Genomic DNA, 23,556 nt, shown 5'->3' on the forward strand with positions numbered 1-23,556 from the left:
AGTTATCCTCAGGATATTAAAGGCACATATGGGAATTTCCATTCAAACCACAAGGACTCCTTAGCATATTTCTACTTTATTCTCCAGGAAACAGTCCCTTTAGCTCCAGCATGTGAGAGCTGTCAGCTGGATGGTGGGTAGAAAGCCTAGTTCATCAAGCACACTCAGGAGTCAAAAAAGTGATGCAAGATTAAAAATGGGAGCATGCCATATACAAAATCAGGAATTTAGAAAGGAAATAAGGAAATAAGGCATAAGGGAGCTGAGACAGATACTCCACTTGTATGTGCATGTGTATGTGTGCTTTTGTGTGTCTGAAGGAAGAATCTTTTTCATGTTAGCTGTGTATTCACTTCATTCGCCATGTACCAAAATAAATAAATAAATAAAATAAAATAAAAATAAGTGCAAACTTTTCAATCTAAGCTTTGCAGCTAAAATATTTTTCCGCTCAAGTCTTTGAATGACTCAACTAAAATCCTGGTTCTCAGATCTGCTTCTATATGGGCTGAGGAACAGGGAAGTAGAAATAGACTAAGTAGACACAAAAGCAAAACCCAAAACAAAACACCCTCTGTGCTTCCCTCGGGACATGCAAGTCCAGTCCACCGTGAATGAAGTACATGTAAGGTGAGAGTGGAACAGAGTGAGAACTGAAATCCAGAATATCAGCTTTTCCCTTTGTGCTGAGTTAAGCTCAAGAGGGGAGGAGGAGGAGTTCCTTCTGATCTCAAAGGTGTACTCCTCCTCAGTGCCACCTTTCAAGCTTTGTAAAATCATCTAGAATGTGATTTCTGTAAAGTAAGGCCAAAGCCTCTTGACAGTCACAGTGAATGGGGTTTCTTTTATCATTGATGATAGCAAGACCTACTTTCTTGCTCTGGGCAGCTCCTGTGAAAATATGGCATTCAGAACCACTTCCTTCTTTTCCATCTCTTCCTCTTTACCTTTCCTTTGCAGGTCAATTTCTTTCTCTCTCTGGGTAAGAGACAAAGTTGGAAGGCTTTGGCTGGAGAGTAATTGAAGGAAGCAAAGAGCTAGGAAATGGGACAGAGAAGTAACTTTTTGAGAACCCCCATGCAAAATTCTTTGCAGGAAATAGCATTTTAGCAAGCCCAAGAACAAGTTTAGGTGTCTTCCTTTTTATGTCACTTCATCTTGCTTATTTGGGCTTAGTCAAGAAAGAGCATATATAATGCCATTTCTGCTTCTGTCTGTTACATAAGTACAAACAACAAGTTTAGACCTAAATTGGAAAATGCTTAGGATTGAAAGAAGGTGGGAAAACCAGTCAACTCATTTTTCTATAGAACTAATCATCTCCACATCAGAAATGAAAGCCAGATGATTTTCTGAGAACTCTAACATGCAAGCTAATTTTTCCAAAATTGTTTCATGGAACAAGTCTGTCCAGAGATTAATATGATAAGATGAGATTTTCAGTTTTCCTCCAGTTATTACTGTGTTGTACAGATCAGAGAACATACAGTTAAAGTTGTCATACATTAGCTGCTGCAGAGCAATTCCTCCTTCTCCCTAAAGGACATAGGAGATAGTTAAAGTTGTCATACACTAGCCGCTGCAGAGCAATTCCTCCTTCTCCCAGTGTGTCTGTCTAAAGGAGTAAGGTCGCTTGTTAAACCCAGAAGCATATCTAGGGATCTAATTTAAGTGCATCAGCCTCCTAGCACTTTGATTTGAAATTTTACACTGGTGGAGCTGAAACCACGGGGACTTTATGAAATTGCATTTAATTCTAACTTGCATTTTGAAAATGATCTCTCTTGCTCTTTCTCTCCTCCCCTTATTAATAGACGCATACTTTCTGATACTTTACTATTCCATTTAATACTTTGAGTGATTTTGCTTTTTTGTCATATTGCTCATATTCTCCTGAAGCTTCTTTTATGTTAGTAAGATGTTACGACTGTTTGGTGGATGACATGTTAGAGACAAGGTCCTTGGCTTACTTGTTCCTTATTACTCCTAGAATGTGGCAAGCTTTAGTTTTATTCAATAGAGTTTACACAGCTGTGCATAAGGACACTGCATGAGGCCTCGCAGTGCAATCACTCAGCAAAATAAATCAATTAACAAATATTTATTAGACATGGACTTTGTTGGTAGAACAAGGTATCTATAGTTGGTGTTGGAATACATAGCTAATCCACAGAGAAAAAAATTTAGCTCAAAAATTATCAGTAATCATCAAATATTCTAGATTATTATCCAGGAGGTGATCAGAGGAGTTGGCTATGTTATGGAAGGTCTACGTAACATATTTTTGAAGGATTTGTGGAGTGACAGACATAAGTTTAAAATAATCTGCAATCTAGTATCAGGAGTCACCCCACATCCTCAGAATTGAACAAAACCAAATAAACAAATATGTAAACGACAAAAACAGCAAAAGACTTTCTTTGGAAATACAGGATTAATGTCTCTAAGTGAGTTTAACTTCTTGAACCATACACCATACAGACATTCTTTGATTAAAATGTAGACCAGATTAAACAAACCAAACAGCTGTCTCAGTAAGTCAACCTAGAAGCATAGCACAGAGCCAAGCTACCAACTCCATTAAAGTCGAGGCAAGGGTTCTCAAGAAGTGTTTGTGCTGCCTGTGGTCTAGAAGATGCATTTTGGCACTTTCCATGCAACTCGAGTGTAGTGTTAATTCTTACCTGTCATAATAACAGCCACCTTCTGAGGCATTACCCTGCCAGGCACTGTTCTAGGCAGCTTACCATTTTAATAGGTTTATAATTTTCTCAGTGTCAAACAGCTAATAAGGTGTTGTTAGGACTTCAGTCTCGTTCCTGATATCCATGCTCATATCCACAGCACATACTTCCATCAACTTGTAGAAGCTTATCCTTCTTGACATCATGTGTGGTTTTATGGGCAGGCTCTTTAGATTTATACATGGGTAAAGTATTTTAGAAGTGTTTAGAAATATGTTGCATGTCCACATGAATTTGCTGTCATTTCTCTCCCTTTTTGATGCTCGCTTATATTTTATTTTTGTATAGTTATTACTTTGCATGCTGTTATTGCCTACCTTGACTCTATTTTCCTGATAAATAAATGTTTGTTGAGTGACAGGATGAATGAACATTTCCTGAAACCTGCAACTCTAACAGTTAGATCCTTATCCATCATTATTAATACTGCATTAAATATATATATATATTTATACATTATATACATATATATTTAGTGTTTGGCCACAAGACAAGATCAATAATGATTGGGTTCATTGTGATTTCTAATCTAACTTCTGGATAATGCAAAAGCTTCTCAAAGGGGGCAGAAAATTGTGTCTTAATTCATGACTCTGTTCCTACCATATGTTAGTGTTTGACAAATAGTATACTCAATAATTATCTGTCGAATAATTTAATCATTATCATTGCCTAAACATTATGAACATACATAAGCGTATGCATAAGATACTAAATTCGGTAATGAATGAAGTTCAGAAAAGCATAGTTTCAACAGTAGCAATATTTACCATGCCAGGCATTGTGCTGAGTGCTTTCTTTTGATGTATTGCATCTTCCTAATGACCTCATAGGTATTATCAATACCTTATTTTTGGTAATAGAAAACCTGACTACTAGAGAAGTTAAATAAGCTATTTTCCCAGGGTCCCATAGCAAGTAAAGTGGCAGAGCCTGGATTCAAACCTAAGGCAGTTATTCATTCCAAATCTATTTCAAGTAGTCTTTAGTATGATAGAAACCCTCTTACCTGGTATTAAAATTTTTATTTATTCAAATAGCCATTTAAAAAATTCATAATGATTAAATATGTTTTCCGTTAGCTTCAAAATATAAAAAACTATTATTTTGCCAAACTTTTGTTATAAAACCAAGCCTTACTATTGAGTATGAATCATTCCCTTAGAATTCTATGTTGTCTTTCTTATACAAGCCACCTCTACAGTACATTGTCCACAATTTCCAATTCCAGTTTCTATTCAGTGGGGCCAGAATTTATAGACATCTGGAAAATAATTTCTGGTTTTTCCCCAATCTGTTCATTGCTCCAGTAACACCTAATCCAAGGCATTTAAAAACAACAACAACAACAGCAACAACTTATCTTTATCAAGGTTCTCCAAAGCCTTTGACCTAGTTCTCATACAAACAACTGTCTTTTGAGTGCATATTTAATAGGCTTACTTATAAGATTTAGTTATGTAATAACAAAACAAAAGTAACTGTCATATATAGGGAATAAACATAACGAAGTCTCGATATGCAAACAATTCTACTGGTGACAGCAGTGGTAAACAAAAGAATGACCTAATAACCATGAGTATTTAGGGTCTTAAAGCATTGACTAATGCTTTTTAGAGCCAATAGGACATTAATTAATTGAGTGGACTTTACTTAAACCAACTTCTACTATATTACTTACATGTATTTTTCTTTATCGAACGTTGATCCAGCACTTTACTATGTACCAATCACTGTTCTAACTGCTTTAAAAATATTAACTTATTTAATCCTCAAAATTACTCTCTGGGGTACATAGTGTTACTATCTAATTTTACAGAAGAGGAAACTGATGGTCTGAGAGTTTATTTACCTTGCCCTAAATATACACCTTGCATGTGGTGAAGCAAGGATTTGATCTTAAGTGCATACTCTTAATCCTGTGCCTACCAAACAAAAGTCATTGTACCTCCTTTCCAAAAGCCTGCAATCCAGATAGAAAAGGCCACACACATGTACTCCTCATACAAACTTATAAATGATAATTATTTAACAAGGGGTCCAGAAGTAGACAAACATCCCTGATCATGTCAACTAAAGCATGTAAATGAATATTCAGTCCCCATATGGTAAGTATCTCATCTATAGGAGCCAGTTTCCATTTTTCTTCTCCCTTTTCCTTCCCCAAATGATTATAATGAATAGGGGCATTTGATTTTTCTTTTGTTAAGACATTTTTGCTTATCTCTTTACAACCATTTCCTGTATATGTTAGTATTTTTTATGGCTTCCAGGCCCTCGATCGCCAATGCAGACCATGTGTAGGAGACCTGCAGGCCAAGGAGCACCCTGGAAATTCTCTGGAATGTGTACTGGAGGAGTACCTCCATCCTTTTATCTCAACTTTGTGGATTATGTATGATAATCCCCACAACTTCCTAAGATTCTAGGCTCAAGATTATAGAGTAATTTTCCTCTCCCTATCAAACCACACATTTTAATCTGATCCAAACATCTTTACTTTTGATATCACAAAAACTACTTCTATGGTCTATTTATATATAGGCTTTTGAGAAAATGAAAATGAATCTGAATTCTTCACAATTTTATATTATCAATGACCTCCTCCACTTGGAAAGTAGTTTTGACCATCAGGACATACGCATAATTTATATCGAGAAAAATGTGTTGCCTTTTTTAAAAACATGTAACGTTTCTTTTAAGAAGGTCATGTATACATGGTTCAAGTAGCAGAAGCACAAAATTTCTATAGAAAGCCTTCCTCTTCACTCTGTGCCCTAGTTACCTATCCCATGTCTGGAAGCCACACTCTATTCCCTAGTACGAGGAACATTTTAAAAATAAATATTTAAATGGCCTGAAATGAGTTAATCAATAAGATGACTAGCTTTGATTAACTAAGAAAATAAATATTTGGTGCCACATTTGAACTAAACTATTGCTTCAAAATATCAGCTTTTCTGAAATCCTCTTAATATCCTATTAACACTGAGAGTAGCTTAAAAAGTAAGAATTCCAACATAAAAATATAGACATGGAATAGCATTTGTCTATGAGAGATGACTTTTCTACCCAGAACATATATTAAGATATATTTTTTGTTATTATAATAAATTGAAATTAGATGTTGATAGTATTATAAAGGGAAGAGAACTAAACTGCATTATTTAATGCTACTTCTAAGAAATCAATTTTCATTCTTGTATTTTGACTCAATCATAAATGTAATCAGAGGTCTTTTCAAAGTTCACAAAAACAGTTAGAACTCAGCACAGAGACGCTTTGGGATAAGAAAGGAACAAAAGTTGTTTCAAAATGGGGCAGTAATGACTACACCCAAAGATAGAACCTGCCCTTCCCAAGCCATGCCAGAGTACAGGCAAAGTCTGTCTCTCCTTCGGTGTTTTACTGTGGGGGGCAGAGCCTCAGTGTAGTGAACAATCTACATATGGACAGGAGGCCACTAGTAACAACCTCTTAGGCAGAGCTGGTTTATCACATCCAAAAATCAAGTCTTTTCATAGACTTAACCAGATATTTTCTGACAAAATTCCATCATAGCTTCTTCCCCAATAAAAACTATAGATTTTCTAACCATTCCCAGAGATGTGGAATGCAGCAGCCCATCATTTATTACACTTAAAAACAATCAGATGGCCAGGCATGGTGGCTCATGCCTGTAATCCCAGCACTTTGGGAGGCAGGCAGATCATGAGGTCAAGAGATTGAGACCATACTGGCCAACATGGTGAAACCCCATCTCTACTAAAAATACACAAATTGCCAGGGCATGGTGGTGCATGCCTGTAATCCCAGCTACTCAGGAGGCTGAGGCAGGAGAATCATTTGAACCTGGGAAGTGCAGATTGAAGTCAGCCAAGATCGTGCCATTGCACTCCAGCCTGGTGACAGAACAAGACTCTGTCTCAAAAACGATAAAACAAAACAAAAACAATCACACAAAGAAGCAAAAACTCACAACCACTGCAACTTCTGTGACTTACAGAGATTAGCATGTGAGTAGGGTTGAGAAGAGCCTTAAACATGTCCCCCGTAAGAATCAAGATTAAAAGTTGCTTTTGAATAATGACATTTATCCTTATATACATATTTCATTAGTGCTTTAAAATAAAAACTAATTTGTTGACTTTTTCAGGAATTCAGAATTCAAAACTTCATCTATATTCAGTTCTAAGTCACAGAAATGGAAAACTGGGAACCAAGTTCTAAAACATTTTTAGGACTGCATTTGTTTTTAATTTTTGGCACATGTTCTTACAAGGTCAAGATAAAGATAGTTTGGTGAGAAGAGGGCATAAACACCAAATGGCTTCTCTAAGAGGTTGCATATGAATATTTTAACACTAATTTCCAGGGAAAAAATATAGCTGAAAGTGTTCTAAGCTAATATCAACAATGGTTTGCCTATAGCATGAGCTTTGTTGAAATATCTATGCATTATCATTAGACAACAGATATAAGGTGAGGACTTGGTTCTGATTTCAAGCAAGTGAGGCTCAGGTCAATCTCATCAAGATTTCCATGCACATATTAAGTCAAATGAGTTTGCTTTCAATGAGCAAATCTGCTAATATCATACAATAAATAGATTACTCCCTTTGCAGGCATCCTGGGAAAACTGGGTTATGCTCAGTTCTGGCATGAACTTGCCTGCTTTTCACTGTGTATTTTCTTTCACGTTTGCTGTTCGTAAAAGCACAATCCTCAGGTAGTGCATGCTGTAAGGTGCTTACAAATCTCCATTGTCTAAAAGAATGTGACAGGGAGCAATAATTTATATTTTATTTTCAGAGAGGGCAGTGGATTTCTTCAGAAAAACCCTCAAGTGATATATGTATATTTGGTTTGTGAGTCAGGGTTGCCTGTACACAAAGGCAAGTCTAACTTATAACTTATTCATGATTAATTGTCCTTCTGGGGGACAGGAAGAACGTAATTGAATTCCAAAAAGAGTCTCTCAAACTCATTTATTGATTATCTTATTCCTGCCCACATCACCCTCATCTTTTTGAAAATAGAATTGCCGTAAGCAAAATTAGAAGACACGAATTTCATTTCCTTTCATTTCTCTTGCTCTTCTTAGCTCCTAGCTACTAAACAAGAAGCAGAGAGGGAAACTGTGAGTTGAACGTGCTTAAGGAAGCCACAAACTAGATGTTTAAAATGCCTCTGAATATTTATGATTTGATTAGGATAATGACCCTCATGCTATTGATACTATATTCTGAAAATAATACGTTATGAGTGTTGCTGATTGCCAGGTTGAAAATAATAACTTATGTCTGGTCTTTAGTGCTAGAATGACATTTATTTTGGTACGGCCATCATTATCATCATCACCATCATTATATAAAATCACAGTTTGCACATGTTTTATATGACCTCAATTTAGGCCTTGCCCAGGCTGAATGGCCCCTATCCATTAACAGAAAACCATTGTATCCATGTTCATATGTTTCAGTATTCAAAGATTGTTTTCACGACTCTAACAAACTGATCTTATAATTTAGGGTCAATGACCCCTAGTAATCACTGAAGCTTCTATCATGTTTTATGCAAAAACATAGTCTATGTGGGATGAAACAAATAAAAACCGAACAAATGAAACGATATGAAAACAAAACAAAACATAAATAGTTGCTGAAAACCTACTATGTGTCAGGCATCCTGCTAAGGGTGAGATACCAGGCTGTACACAATCTACACTGTCTCTGTTTTTGTGGAGATTAGGTACCCTTGGGAGAGATAGAAAGAATAATGAGGGCTATTTAGGGAAAGTAAAGATCTGTGCAAGTACATAGCAGGGCACTTTACTCTGGCTCAGCAGGTGGAATATTAGGGAAGACTTCCCCAAATGCTGCTGATTTGAGACATGAAGTCTTTACATAAGAGTCAGCCAAACATGAGAGGCTGGGGAATGAAATGGTAGTTCTAGGAAGAAAAGTCCTTTTGTTAAAGGTACAGGGCCCAAAGGGAGCAGGAGTGTCTCAGAAAAGGAAAGGTATTCATTATTATGAATGGCAGGGCAAGAAGAGGAGAAAGTGATAAGAGATGAGGCTAGAAAGCAAGGTAGAGTCCAAAGCAGATCACGCAGAGACTTATTCAACTTATCTGTGAAATTGGAGATTATCCTAACAGCAACTGGAAAGCACCAAAAGGGCTTTGAAAATAAAATTAATATAATTATGTTTGCATTTTTGAAATATCACAATGACTAGTGTAGAGAGACTAGAACAATGGTAGGCAGAACAGGAAACAATTACAGCTATTCAACTGAGAGATAATGGAGGCAATGATGGCAACGATGACAAAAAGGACTAAATGGTTACTTAGATACATATAGCAAATATATAGAATTATTAATCCCTTGGTGAATAAGCAGTGTGATGAATATGAAACCCAAGTTCCTGATTGGCTCACAGAAAGATGACCCAGATTGGGCAAAAATCGGATGAGTTCTGTTGTGGCAATGTTACAATTCAAGTGTTGGTGGGAGATCCAAGTGAAACGATCTAGATGACTGCTAGATATGATAATCTCAAATCATGTGGCAAATCTGTGAAAAGCTGTATAATTGGGAACAATTCACATAGAGCCTTAGATGGAGTTATACAAATGGTGGTTGGTAAGAGAAAGAAGCAGCTCTGAACAGACTATTGAGGGATGGAGGGAGAAGAGGAACCCCAAAAAAGAGACTGAAAAGGTCAGAACAATGGAAGAAAAATCTGAAAACGCATAGAAGGTGGTACCAAGAAAGCTAAGAGATTAGGGCATTTCAAGACAGAGCATTAGTGCTGCAGAGAAGTCAAATAAAACTGTGAATGAGATACGTCGATTGCATTTGGCAAAAAATAGGTCACTGGTGACCCTGGCAATAGCAGTCTCAGTGAAGTGGTTTTAATAAAATCCCCATGGCAGGAAGTTGAGCTGTGGGGGGTGCAGGGGTAGTGACAGTAAGTATATGTAGCACTTTCAAGATGTTTGGTTTTGAAATAGAAGAGAGAAGTAAAACAACTTTCTTTACAAAAATAAAATTCTTTATAGCAGTTAAACTTAAACATCATTTAATATTGCACAGTATTGTTGTTAAAGTAGAAACAGTTCTAGAGAACATTTCAAAGGAAATGCTTTCCTCTCCAATTCTTAAATATTTTGAATTTGTGCCAGTGCTTAATGTTCAAAATTCTTGTTTAGCATATTTCTTTTCAATGTACTCCATTTCTCTTAAATGAAAGAAGTCAAATATCTTTCCTAAGGGCATATTTGACTCCACAACCATGTGGCTTTCAGCCATTTATGTCATCAAAAGCCCTTTAGATTGCTGGTTTATACAACCAACTAAGAGAGAGTACTGTACACGAACGGGGCGGGGGGGGGGGGGGGGGGAACGTCTAGGCCTTTACACCTTCTCCAATATTTTGTCGCTTTTTCCAAAGAAAGAATTCAGTGTCCAACTAATTTAACTTTGGTTTAGAGATGGGGAAATAGATGCTTATAGAATTATGGTATATTCAAAATATAGAATATGTAAGTGGCAAAATGAAATCCATGACACTGATCTCAATGATTTGGCTGTATATTCCATCTTTTCCCATTGAATCCAAAGCGTAAAGTTTAAAAATATGAGGTGAATTATCTCTCCTTTATGTTAGTAACTATTAGTGGTACTTGAAATGCCAGACTCCTCTATGTCATCTGCTCATATGATAGACCTCTATATGGGATCGGATATAAACTACTTCAGCAAGAGTGCCCCTTAGAGTTAATTTCAACAAAAGTTTGGTTCCCTACTAAACTAAAACATGTTAACACTCTATTTGATAAGTTAACCAAGAGTGTAGAGATCTAAAAGAATTCTGTGATTCCAAGTATTGAACAAGTTTTCCTACATGTGTCGGACAAAAACCTTGCCAAACACTGTAGATATTGAAAAAATTCTGTTCCATAATATGAAGCCACTCTAGACATTAAGCAGAAAATTTGATTGCTCAAAATCCATCTGTTGCTGTGGTTTAAAAACGGGAATGGGAAGGGGTGGGGGGGAAATATTGTTGGAAGAAAACTAGTGAAGAAATGATTGAAGAAAATAATACCAGAACCTAAAGAAAAGCATAAAAGCCTTGGCTATTGCAATGACTATATTTGGGGGAAACACACACGTGCACACACACACACACGCATGTGCACACACACATACACACATCTTTAGTTGCGAAAAAGCGATAACCTAAAACTATGAGGATCATTTTTTTTTAATCTTGGGTACCAAAACAAAATGTTTTCAGTACGTCTTCTTCAAAATGACTGGTTCCAAATTTTTCATACACCATTTTTTCACCCCATGAAATAGTGTATTATTAGAAATCAACAATGCCTTTTTATATCATAGTGGCAGCATCAGACATGCTTCAAAATTTAGAAACTGACAAAACTTTAATGCATTTTATCTACCTTCTCTTCATTTTTACTTTGATTATATAATTTAAACTTACTATACTCTTTCTTATCAAATATTTCTAGTAAATTTTATTTTATCATGAAAAAGTGAATAAAAATAATATTTATATGGATAAATGTAAACAAAACTTAATATACAGTATGAAAAATGAAGCTATTTTCTAAATGAAAATATGAAATAAAAGATGTCAAAAATTTAAAGTTCAATCGCATAAAAATGCCAATGAAATTGGACTAATTTTGGAGGCATAATCGTGGTTGCATCTGTATCATTTAACTCAAAGTATATTAGATAAAATTAGGAATAAATGGGGGAACGGATAGTGTTCTTGTTTTTTCTATACCGGGATTTTTTTTTTTTTTTTTTGGTTAAGTATATACTAGGATACTAAACAAATATATGACAATAGATTATTTTTCCTTTCCTTTTCCTTTCTTTTCCTTTTGAGACGAAGTTTTGCTCTTGTTGTTGCCCAGGCTGGAGTGCAATGGTGCGATCTCAGCTCACCACAACCTCCGCCTCCTGGGCTCAAGCAATTTTCCTGCCTCAGCCTGACAATAGGTTATTTTCTAAAGGGCTGAATGTAGACAGCAGGATATTTGTTTGTATAAATTTAGTTCAATAATAAAAATAGAATAGTCTCAGAAGCAGATATAGTCTGAGATTGAGGAAATAATGTAAAACTAAATCCTTTTACAGAAACTGCTAGTAACATTTTAATATGTGTAAAAATGTCCCATTAAAAGTGTTTTATTATATCTTTGCTCATTGTTATTATAAAATATGGGCTTATGTTGTACACAGGTTTACAAGGTTCAAAATGCTTTCACTTGCTATATCTCTTAATCTCATAAGCATCTTGGGAAGTAGTTAAAAAGTCTTAAGTATTTTTTCAGATGAAGAAACTGAGGCTCAAAGGTTAAGGTTTTAAACGGTCACTTGAATCTTAAGATAGAGTTCTTTGCATTTACCACTGAGATATTAATCTGAAAAGACTCATATTCCTCTTGACTTACCAAGTCATTTACTCTGATTTTATTTATTAGATCAGAGTATGTATTCACATAAGTATTAAAGGAAAATATGTAAATACTAATTATGCTTTAATGCATTCTACTGTTTGTTTTTAAAACACTAAAATTATATCATAAAATAGCAACCATAGTCTTCAGATATTTTTAGTTTACCCTCTCATGAGCTTTTAGCCTAGATTTGAGCCCCTTATCTCAAGGCAGGAGAAATTTCTGAGGATAGACATTAAGAGAGTGTATTATCTGTGGAAGGCTTAAAACAAGATTACAATAAGAAATCAAACTACAAGTTACTCTTTCTTTTATAAGTCATATGCTACAACAATTCTAAACAATGTCAGTTTTAAAATAATACCCATTGCCAAGGTGTACTATCCCACTGTCTCAACTGACCCTACCACCATTCTCCACTGTTATAGCCCATGAATCACGTGACACTTAAACTTCTTCATCAGAGCCACCCCAAGATAATCTGTGGTGTGTAAATTGACAAGTAGTATTCTCCATTAATTTGCCATGGCAGTGAAAAGCGGGAACTCATGGTAGCACATGTGTCCACATACTATCTCCTCAGTAATAGTTCCCCAAGATACACATTTAAAAAACATTGCTGTAGTTTAATTTCATAGGAGAAGCTAATAATAATGCTTGTATGAACACTAAGCTTTACAAAGGTGACAGAAAAAGTGAATTTTATGAATTATGCAGAATCCTTGTTGATGGCCGTTTGGTACATGGCATATTTTTGTTATCAAAACCACCACTTGAAGGAAAAATGAGCTTCAATTGGTTAAGTGTGAATAACATGAATAACGACTTAAAAACCTGTGAAAGAGCACCATTTCACGATATATCTGCACACACACACACACACTATAACATTGTGATCAATGGAACTTGAATAAAGTCACTAAAATAAAGCCAAGTGAATTTAATCATTTTCTCTTTTCATGAAAGCTAATTATTCACTTGTCATTGTGAAAATCATTAGTAAGTCTCTTGATTTCAGGAAGGAGTTGGCAATGCCTCTAGCTGTACCCATGGATAGAGAAAAATATATAAATTGGGAGATTTCTATATCTGATAATAGCAAGGTAGGTAATTCAACCAGCACTCCTGTCAAAGACTGCTATCAAAGCTGGACAAAATATTTTTTTAAATATCTTTGATGACACTGGGAAGTTAACAAAAGGATAAAGAACTACTGAGTATTTTGGAGCTGTTATTCTCTTAGTACACTTTCTCATTTCAATGGTAGTAGGTGAGAGTGTAAAAGACTTCATGGGGCTTTTAATGCCTCCCTAAAAGGGCCATCTCATTAGTGAGAAAGGGATTGGATTTCAAGGCTACACTGGGAGCCCTGACGAAAGTCCTTTGCATACTGTTGGAATCAGAAACATCAGAATCCTGGGAATTATAGTAAATTGCAAGAAAACAGGTTGTACTGAAGACCACAGCATAGTATTTAATCATCTTGATTCCTGAAATTGGATTGATGGAATCAGAGGGACCTAGCAGGGTAGAATATAATATCATTTAGGCTGCAAATTATTTCTACAAAATATTTTGCTAATACAATGACTAGCAACAAACCGAAATAACAAAACACTTTTAAAAAAACAAGCCAAGATGAGTAAACAGCAAATAGAAACAGAACTGAGCAACCACAGGGGCTCCAGATATTAGTCATCAAAAACAGGCTTTAAAACAATTACACATTTTTTTTCCCCTTCAAGATGACTGACGAGGGACATTGTATACTAGTTCTTCAGAAGGAAGATTAAAGTTATTAGTGAATTGCGCTAAGGTTTGAGTGGAAACGGAGGGAGGAGAGCCAGGACCCACCAGGGAGCCCATGCAAAGATGCTGGGATAAACAGTGAAAAAAAAAAAAAAAAGCAGTCTGCTGAGATAGATCCCCGAGAAGCTTAGTGCCCAGTAGAAAGGGTAGGTGGAAACACTTCTCTGCTTCTCTCACCCTTCTGACACTCTCCTTGCTAACTGCTAAGTGAGGAGCCTACTTGAGGAGTCCCTCTGCCCCCACAACCTAGGGCAACACTATTGGTGGCAGTTAGAGATCTTCCTGGGAACAGGGAACTGGATGACTAGCTCGTGTAGCCATGCCACACTCTTGTCACACACAGGCTAAAACAAAGGGCAGCATACTGGCTGTGTACACATGGTGCCACTCTCCTCCCTGGGAACCTTCTACTCTTGAGCCATACCAGCCGGCCACCCACAGATGCATGCTGCAACCCGCTCTGACTTTGGCAAGCCCAGAGAAGCAGTGGATCCTCTGGGAGCTGTGGGTCCCTTGGAGATCTAACACTTAGTGTGAACTGCCCCTAAGGGAGGAGGACTGCAGCCCCCTGGGCCACAAGAAACATGGATGTGGTGCCAACTGCTGCCACCAAAGCCCAGGAACAGACATGAAGAGGGGGTCATCTCTTCCCTCCTGCGCCCCGCCCCAGTGCACTGTTGCAGACATGGCAGTGTTTATTCCCACTGGGGACTATTGAACATGCGCTGGATAGAGGGACTTTTTATACTTCTCCAATGGCTCTACAATCACTGAAAGCAAGGGCACACTGGAGGAGGGTATTTTCTGACGTTTTTTAGCAGCTCTGCCCTCACTGAGGCTAAGCACATGCTGAGAGTCTACCTGACAGTGGTTACATTAAGGGCCATCTATTGAACTGCATCCTGAATTACACTACCAAAAAAAAAAAAAAAAAAAAAAATGCATTGCCTCAACAAGCAGTACCTGAAATAGCCACTGCTCAAACTTATCTGCAACCAAGGAGCCTGTACAGAGCCTTGACACTCCGAAGGCACCCAGAAACAAAGCCAATCAATCATACACAACATACACCACAGTCATAAACTCAAGGGAAGAAAAAGAATTTAAAACTCAAAAAGTCCTATCCAAGTGATAGCATATTCACAAAAAGAAGTATCAACTTCCTCAGATGAGGAAGAATCAGTGCAAGAACTCCAGCAATACAAAAAGCCAGAGTATTTCATCACCTCACAAGGATCACACTAGCTCCCTAGCAATGGACCTTAACCAGATTGAAATGTCTGAAATGAACAGATATAGAATTCAGAATATAGTTGGCAAAGAAACTCAATGAGATCCAAGAGAAAGTTGAAATCCAATACAAAAAAAAAAAAAAAGCCAGAGGAAAGATCCAAGATATGAAAGACAACATAGCTATATTAAGAAAGAACCAAACAGAAATTCTGGAATTGAAAAATTTATGAAAGGGATTTCAAATACAGTTGGAAGACTTAACAACAGACAAGACCAAGCAGAAGAAAGAATTTTAGAACTTGAAGACCAGTTTCTTGAATTAACCCAGGCAGACAAAGACAAACCTTCAAAAACTGTGGGATTATGTAAAGCAGCCAAATCTACAGCCTATTGGCATTTCTGAGAGAGAACAATAAAAAGTAAGTAAATTGGAGAACATATTTCAGGTCATACATAATTCAGGAAAATTTTTCCAATGTTGAAAGAAAGGTTGACATGCAGATACAAGAAATTCATAGTACACCTGCAAGATACTACATAAGACAATTATCCCAAAGGCACATAGTCATCAGACTATCCAAGGTGAAAGTGAAAGGAAAAAATCTTAAAATCAGCTAGAGAAAAGGGCCAAATTAACTATAAATGGAATCCTATCAGATTAACAGTGGACTTCTCAGCAGAAACCTTACAAGTCAGAAGAGTCTGGGGGCCTATTTTGAGCCTTCTGAACAAAATGCTAGCCAAGAATTTCATATCCCACCAAACTGAGCTTCATAAATGAAGGAGAAATAAAGTCTTTCCCAGGCAAAATCACAAAACAAACAAACAAAACACTAAGAGAATTCATCACCACCAGACTGAACCCACAAGAAATAGTCAAAGAAGCTCTAAACATGGAAAGGAAAGAATGATACTTGCTATGTGATACCACAAAGCACACATATATACAAAGCCCAAAGACCCTATAAAGCAACTACCCAATCAAGACTACGAAGCAACTAGCTAACCACATTATGGCAGGAACAAAACCTCACATATCAATATTAACCTTGAAACAGCCTAAATGCTTCATTTAGGTAAGCAGCCTAAATGCTTCATTTAAAAGACAGAGTGGCAAATCGGATTAAAAAAAAAAAAAAAGACCCAACCTCATTCTGACTTCAGTAGACCTATCTCACATGTAATAAAACCTATCGTGAGCCTAGGGTTGGAGAACAATCTGTCATGCAAATACAAAAACAAAAAAGAGCAGAAGCCACTATCCTTGTGTCGGATAACATATACTTCAACAACAACAAAAAAGGACCAAAAGAGCATGACATGATGAAAAAGGGTTCAATTCAACAAAAATATTTAACTATCCTAAATATATGCACATCCAACTTTGAAACACCCAGATTCATAAAATAATTTCTTACGAACTAGGAAAAAACTTAGACAGCCACACAATATTAGTGGGGGACTTCAACACCCCACTGACAGCATTAGACAGATCATCAAGACAGAAAACTAACAAAGAAATTCTAGAATTAAATTGGACACTTGACCAATTGGACCTAATAGAAATCTACAGAATACTACACCCATCAACCACAGAATATGCATTATTCTCCTCTGTGCATGGAACATACTCTAAGATTGGCTACATGCTTGGTAAAAAACAAGTCTCAATAAATTCAAAGAAATCAAAATCATCCTAAGCATCTTTGCAAACCATAGTGGAATTGAAATAGAAATAGAAATCAATACTAAGCAAAACTCAAAACCATGCAAATCACGGAAACTAAACAAATTCCTCCTTAATAACTGGGAAAATAATAAAATTAAGGCAAAAATTAAAAAAAATTCTTGGAAACTAATAAAATTAGAACCACAACATATCAAACCTCTGAAAGCAGCAGAAACAATGTTAAGAGGACAGTTTAGAGCCCCAAAAATCTATATCATTAAGATGACATAAAGATCTCAAAATAGGCCGGGCGCGGTGGCTCAAGCCTATAATCCCAGCACTTTGGGAGGCCGAGACGGGCGGATCACGAGGTCAGGAGATCGAGACCATCCTGGCTAACACGGTGAAACCTCGTCTCTAATAAAAATACAAAAAACTAGCCAGGCGAGGTGGCGGGTGCCTGTAGTCCCAGTTACCCGGCGGGCTGAGGCAGGAGAATGGCATGAACCCGGGAGGCGGAACTTGCAGTGAGCTGAGATCTGGCCACTGCACTCCAGCCTGGGTGACAGAGCAAGACTCCATCTCAAAAAAAAAAAAAAAAGATCTCAAAATAACAACCTAACATTGCACCTAAAGAAACTAGAAAAACAGAACAAACTAAACCCAAAGCTAGCAGAAGAAAAGAAATAACTAAAATCAGGGCAAAAGTAAATGAAATTGAGACCAAAAAAAAAACCATACAAACTATCAATGAAACATAAAGTTGGTTATTTGAAAGAATAAACAAGCTTGGTAGGCTCCTAGCTAGATTAACAAATAAAAAAAAAAAAAAAATCCAAAGAAGCACACTCAGAAATGACAGAGGTGACATTACAACTGATCCCACAGAAACGTAAAAAAAAAAAAAAAAAAAAAAACTCTAGAGACTACTATAAACATCTCTATGTGCCCAAACTAGAAAGTCTAGAGTAAATGGATGAATTCCTGGAAACATACAACCTCCCAAGATTAAATCAGGGAAGAAATTGAAACTCTGAACTGACCAATAACAAGTTACAAAACAAAATCACTAATAAAAAATCTACAAACAAAAATATCAGTGGTCTAGATGAATAAACAGCCAAATTCTCCTATACATACAAAAAGAGTTGGTTATCAGTCCTATTGAAACTATTCCAAAAAGTCAAGGAAGAAGGATTCCTCCCTAAGGCAGTCTACAAAACCAGTATCATCCTGATAATGAAAATCTGGCAAGGAGGCAAGAAAACAAAACAACAGGCCAATGTGTCTGATGAACATAGACCCAAAAATCCTCAACAAAATACTAGCTGACCCAATCCAGCAGAACATCAAAAAGATAATTCATCACAATCAAGTGGGCTTTATTCCTGGGAAGCTAGGATGGCTCAATATACACAGATCAATAAATGTGATTCACTACGCAAACAGAAAGATAAACAAAAGCCATATGATCATCTTAAGAGACTTGAAAAAAAACTCTAGAAAATCTAGTAGCCCTTCATGGTTAAAACAAAACAAAACAAAACAAAACAAAACAAAACAAAAACAGCCTTCAACAAACTAGGCATTGAAGGAATATACCTCAAAATAGTAAAAGCCCTCTATGACAGACCCTTAGCCAACATCATACTGAATGGGCAAAAGTTGGAAGCATCCCCTCTAAGAATTGGAACAAGACAAGAATATCTACTCTCACCACTCCTATTCAACATAGTACTGGCAGTCCCACCCAGAGCAATCAGGCAAAAGAGAGAAATAAAAGGCATTGAAATAGGAGGAGAAAGCCTAATTATCTGTGTTCATTGATGATATGATTCTATACCTTGAAACCCACCAAAAGACTCCTAGACCTGATAAACAACTTCAGGAAAGTTTTAGAACACAAAATAAATATACAAAAATTAGTAGCATTGCTATGCACAAATGTTTAGACCGAGAATCAAATGAAGAATGCAATCCCATTTACAACAGCCACATGTACCTAGGAATACATCTAATCAGGGAGATGATTAGATGGAATCGCCTACATCTAATCACCTACAAAAGGACTACAAAACACAACTGAAATAAGTCATAAATGACACAAACATATGGAAAAACATTCCATGTTAATGAATTAGAAGATTCAATATCATTAAAATGTTCATATCACCTAAAGCAATCTATAGATTCAAAACAATTCCTATCAAATTACTACTGTCATTTTTTCACAGAATTAAAAACTATTCCAATATTCATATGGAACCACAAAAGAACCTGAATAATTAAAGCAATCCTAAGCAAATGGAACAAAGCCAGAAGCATCACATTACTTGACTTGAAACGATACTACAAGGCTATAATAAAAATGTTTACTATACCAACTGTGAAAATGTTGGAGGATTTTTTTTTTTTTGATATTGAGAACAATCCAATGTTTCTTGCTATTACTACTTCTATTCAACATTGTACTGCAAGTCCAAGTCAGTTAATCAAGAAAAGTAAATTAGTTATATGAGTTAAAAATAAAAAAATTAGAACATATTTTCCCAAAAATATCTGCAAAAAAATTAGAATTCAGAATTGAATTCTGCAAGGCTTCCAGATGAAAGGGTAGTGCTGCAAAAATCAATTGCATTTCTATACACAAGAAAGAAAGAAAAGTTAGAAAAACATATTACTTGCACCCCCAAAAGAGTATGCAAATATCTTGAAATAAATTTAACAACCTGTGTGCAATTTCCAACATGGAAAACTATAAAATATTAATAAGAGAAATCAAAGATGTTCTAAATAAAGTGATATGCCACATTCATGGTTTGGAAGACTCAATATTTTAAAGATATTAATGCACCTATGTTGATTCGACACAATACTAAATAAAATTCCAACATAATTTTGTTTGCATATTTGTATTTCTTTAAACACTGTTGTTTTGAAAAACTGATTCTAAAATGTGTATATCGATGCAGATGATCAAGGGTAGGCAAGTTGCTCTTGAAGAAGAAGACAAAGGTGGGGAGTTTTGTTGTCTCAAGTATCGAGTCTGCAAAGTTGTAGTAACTATGACACTGTAATCTTAGTACAAAGATAAGTAGACTAGTATAACAGACCAGAGAAATCAAAAGCAATCCCCTCATACACGGATGCTTCATTAACAACAAAGGGCAAATACAAAGTACTGAGAAAGCAGAGTTCCCAATAGACAGTTCTGGGGATACTGGTTCTCCATAGTGATAAAATGAATCTTGGTCCCCTAGCAAAAGATAATTAATTTCAGATTCATTGGAAAGTTATGAGTGAAAAACAAAGCTAGGTAAAGTTTCTAAAAGGCAAAATAGGAGATGATCTTCATGATCTGGGTAGACAAAGAATGTTCCTCACGTAAGAGGAGCATGTAAGAAAGAATGATAAATTAAACTATATGAAAATTAAGAACTCCTGTTTCCCAAAAGAGACCACCAGGAGTAGTAAGAAGACATGATAATGATTTCATCTACATAGACTTCAAAAAACAAGCAAAATTAAACTCTTGTACCTAAGGGTTAAAACTATAAAGCAAAAACAGTGACATGCATAAAAATCTGGTGTGAGAGGAAGAAGAGTAACGACTAAGTTCTGTCGGAAGAAGAGTTTCTATTTCCCAAGGAGGGTAGAAACTATACAGTTTACTTTGTGAAAATTTATGAAGCTGTTTGTTTTTGTTTGGGGCACCTTTTTATATATTTTATATTTTACAATATAAGATGCTGAAAGCAACAATCAAAACATACGGACTAGCTGAATGGTCACTACAAAACAGAACTACTTAGTGTATTGATAGTCACTTAGAGGTGTCTGAAAATTTCTCAATTTTCTGTGTTAATTTGAATCTGTCAGTGTTTTGATTCAGGATTTATATGATATTGAAGGAGCCACGACTATGAAATTTTCAGATCGTTTATAGCTGAGACAGATGACAGAACTGAGATTTAAAATGGTCTTGATGGACTTGTAATTCTAGCCCCCAATCAACAAAAGGAAATGTATCAGGGATAATATACGCAGAGCATACCAAACACTGGCTGTCAGGGGGTTAGGCAGAGAGGCCCCAGGGCTCCCGCTGCCAAGAAATGTTTCACAAGGTCCCCGTGAGAATGTCAGACAGAGCTCCATGAGTTGGCCTAGCTTTGGGATGCCATTGAACAATGGCTCTTGGCATCCAAAAGGAATTTTTAAAGCCCACCCAAATGCAGGAGCACATACAACAGAGAGGGTCAGCAAAGGAAACAGACAAAACAGAGTCTTCAAAACCCAAAAAGAAAAAGCAGCAGCAGCAGCCCACACTTCTTCCCACTATCTGACCAAATAGACAACCCGAGCTTGGGAGGAAAGCATGGCTCAGTACTACAGAATGGTTCTTTAAGCAGCTGCATGAATAACAGCTCACTGAGAACAGTCATACATGCTGAATCACATCCCAGACACCTCATTACAGTCATGGGGGAAAGGAAGCAAATGAAAGAGGATTCAGAGAAACCAGAAGATAAGTGGTTACCTCTACCACTCTGAAATTCTGACTGGAGAGTATAAGACCATATAATGAAATGGTTATAGATCTCACTACGTAGCCGAAGTCCAGTCATTCGCATCAAATCCTATTGCTATACCTGTAACATTCCAACTTACAGAACCCTTCCAGGTGGTGTTAAATATAAATACTAGAACCTACCCCATTAACACAGGCAAGATTCCTACACTCCAGGTGAGCAAGATGAGTTCAGCTGTACACCTTCAAGAATCCTGTCCACAGCCCCAAATCGTTTCTGGATCAAGTTAGGGGTATTCCTAAATCATTCATTAGGCTGGAACAGCCTAGGTTAGAACTAGTCTAAAAGTGTAACTGTGGCTTTGCTTATCTGAATCCCAATTCTGGTAAGGCAGGGACGGGGTCTGACGTGTTTCCTACTGGATTTCTAGGGCCAAACCCCAAGTAACACTCTGTGATTCTTGATGGAAGGAGACAATACTTTCAGGCAGAAAGGCAGGAAGGAAAATCCAGATAAAAAGCCCTAGGATTTATGACTAGCCATACCTTTGCCATAAGACGACAATAGAATATGATTATTTAACAAGCAAACATATTGCTAGACTGCAGCAATAGAAGCTTACAATCTAGATAATGAGGGAGAAAAAAGTTTCCATCCACTCTAGTCGTATCACATCTGCAGCATTGAGTTCCACACCCAGTAGCCACATTTAAACAACAGATTAAAAAAGTTAAGTTCGGGGATGGTGACCAGAGTAATAACAGATGTGTAAAATAACCCCATGGTCAGGTGAAGAAGCCAGAGCTGTGTGCCTTGGAAAGGAGGGGGAACAAAATGGTCATCTTCCATGGAGGAGAAGATGTAGTCACATATCTCAAACCTGACTGTGTAGCCATGTCCCCTATCGGAGCTATGCAAAAATACTGGGTTCTCAGGCCACTCTAGACCTGTCGAAACTCTCAGGATGGTACTTGGAGCTTTGTGTTTGCATGAAGCAAACACACCAGATGACTCTAATGCAAAATCAACATTGAGAACCACTGATGTAGACCTATTCTGTTTTTCTAATTGAAAGTCTTAAGATCAATGTGTACAAATTGTAGCAGAATGGATATAAGCTTTAAAAATAATACATAATATTGTTAACAAATACTCCACAATAGAAGATCTAGGTTGGCAACAAAGTTGTTTTAGCAAAGCTTTGGAAATATTCAGAAGAGACAACAACAGCAACAGCAAAATCTTCTGAGGATCCTGCCAAAAAAAAAAAAAGAAAAAAAATTCCCTGTACAAAGGGAGGGCTATTAAAGAAATCTTATATCCTTTCTGAGGTGAAGGTCTTTGAAGCTAGGTACCGAGCAGCCTCATTTAGCTAAAATTCAGGTTTCTGGCAACTTTAAGCTTTCAAATGCAGTCATTCAGATATTTAGTGGGTTTTACTGCAAAATTTGACAGTAACAAATAATCAAGCTTATCAAACCCTTGATTAATAAATGTGATTATTTGTCTTTTTTCCAGCCTCCAGCAGATTAGGAGAAAATGAGAAGTGAGGATGAGAAAGCTATTATTGCACGGTCTATTCATAAATGCTCAAAACGATGTCCCTGAGTTGTTTAAACATGTTTGACTGATGGTGGGCATCCTCTTATAAAAAGGCAGTTTTCACAGAATAGTAGAATTTGGTTTTAAAAAAGGGACTGTTAGAAAAATTTACTTTAACCTCCTTTCCTTTTTTCTAACTTTTTAATGAAATATAACATTCATGCAGAAAACTACCAAATTAAAGTGTATAGCTCACTACATTAAAAAAACACACCATGTGTATTGCAATCAGCATCCAGATTAAAGAAAGATTATTTCCAGAAACCAATAACTCTCTTACCCTTTTTCAATCACCACATTCCCCACCCTCCCAAAGATAGTTGCTGTCCTACTTCTAACAGCATTGCCTTTGTATGTTATATAAATACAGTATGCACCCTTGTACTGCTTTGTGTCTGAATTATTTTAACTTTTTAAAAAAATAATGACACCTAGGATGTGACAGTCACACAAATAATGACCAAGCAAG

This window comes from Piliocolobus tephrosceles, chromosome 11 (assembly GCF_002776525.5).
Source record: "Piliocolobus tephrosceles isolate RC106 chromosome 11, ASM277652v3, whole genome shotgun sequence".
Classification (NCBI taxonomy): Eukaryota; Metazoa; Chordata; class Mammalia; order Primates; family Cercopithecidae; genus Piliocolobus; species Piliocolobus tephrosceles.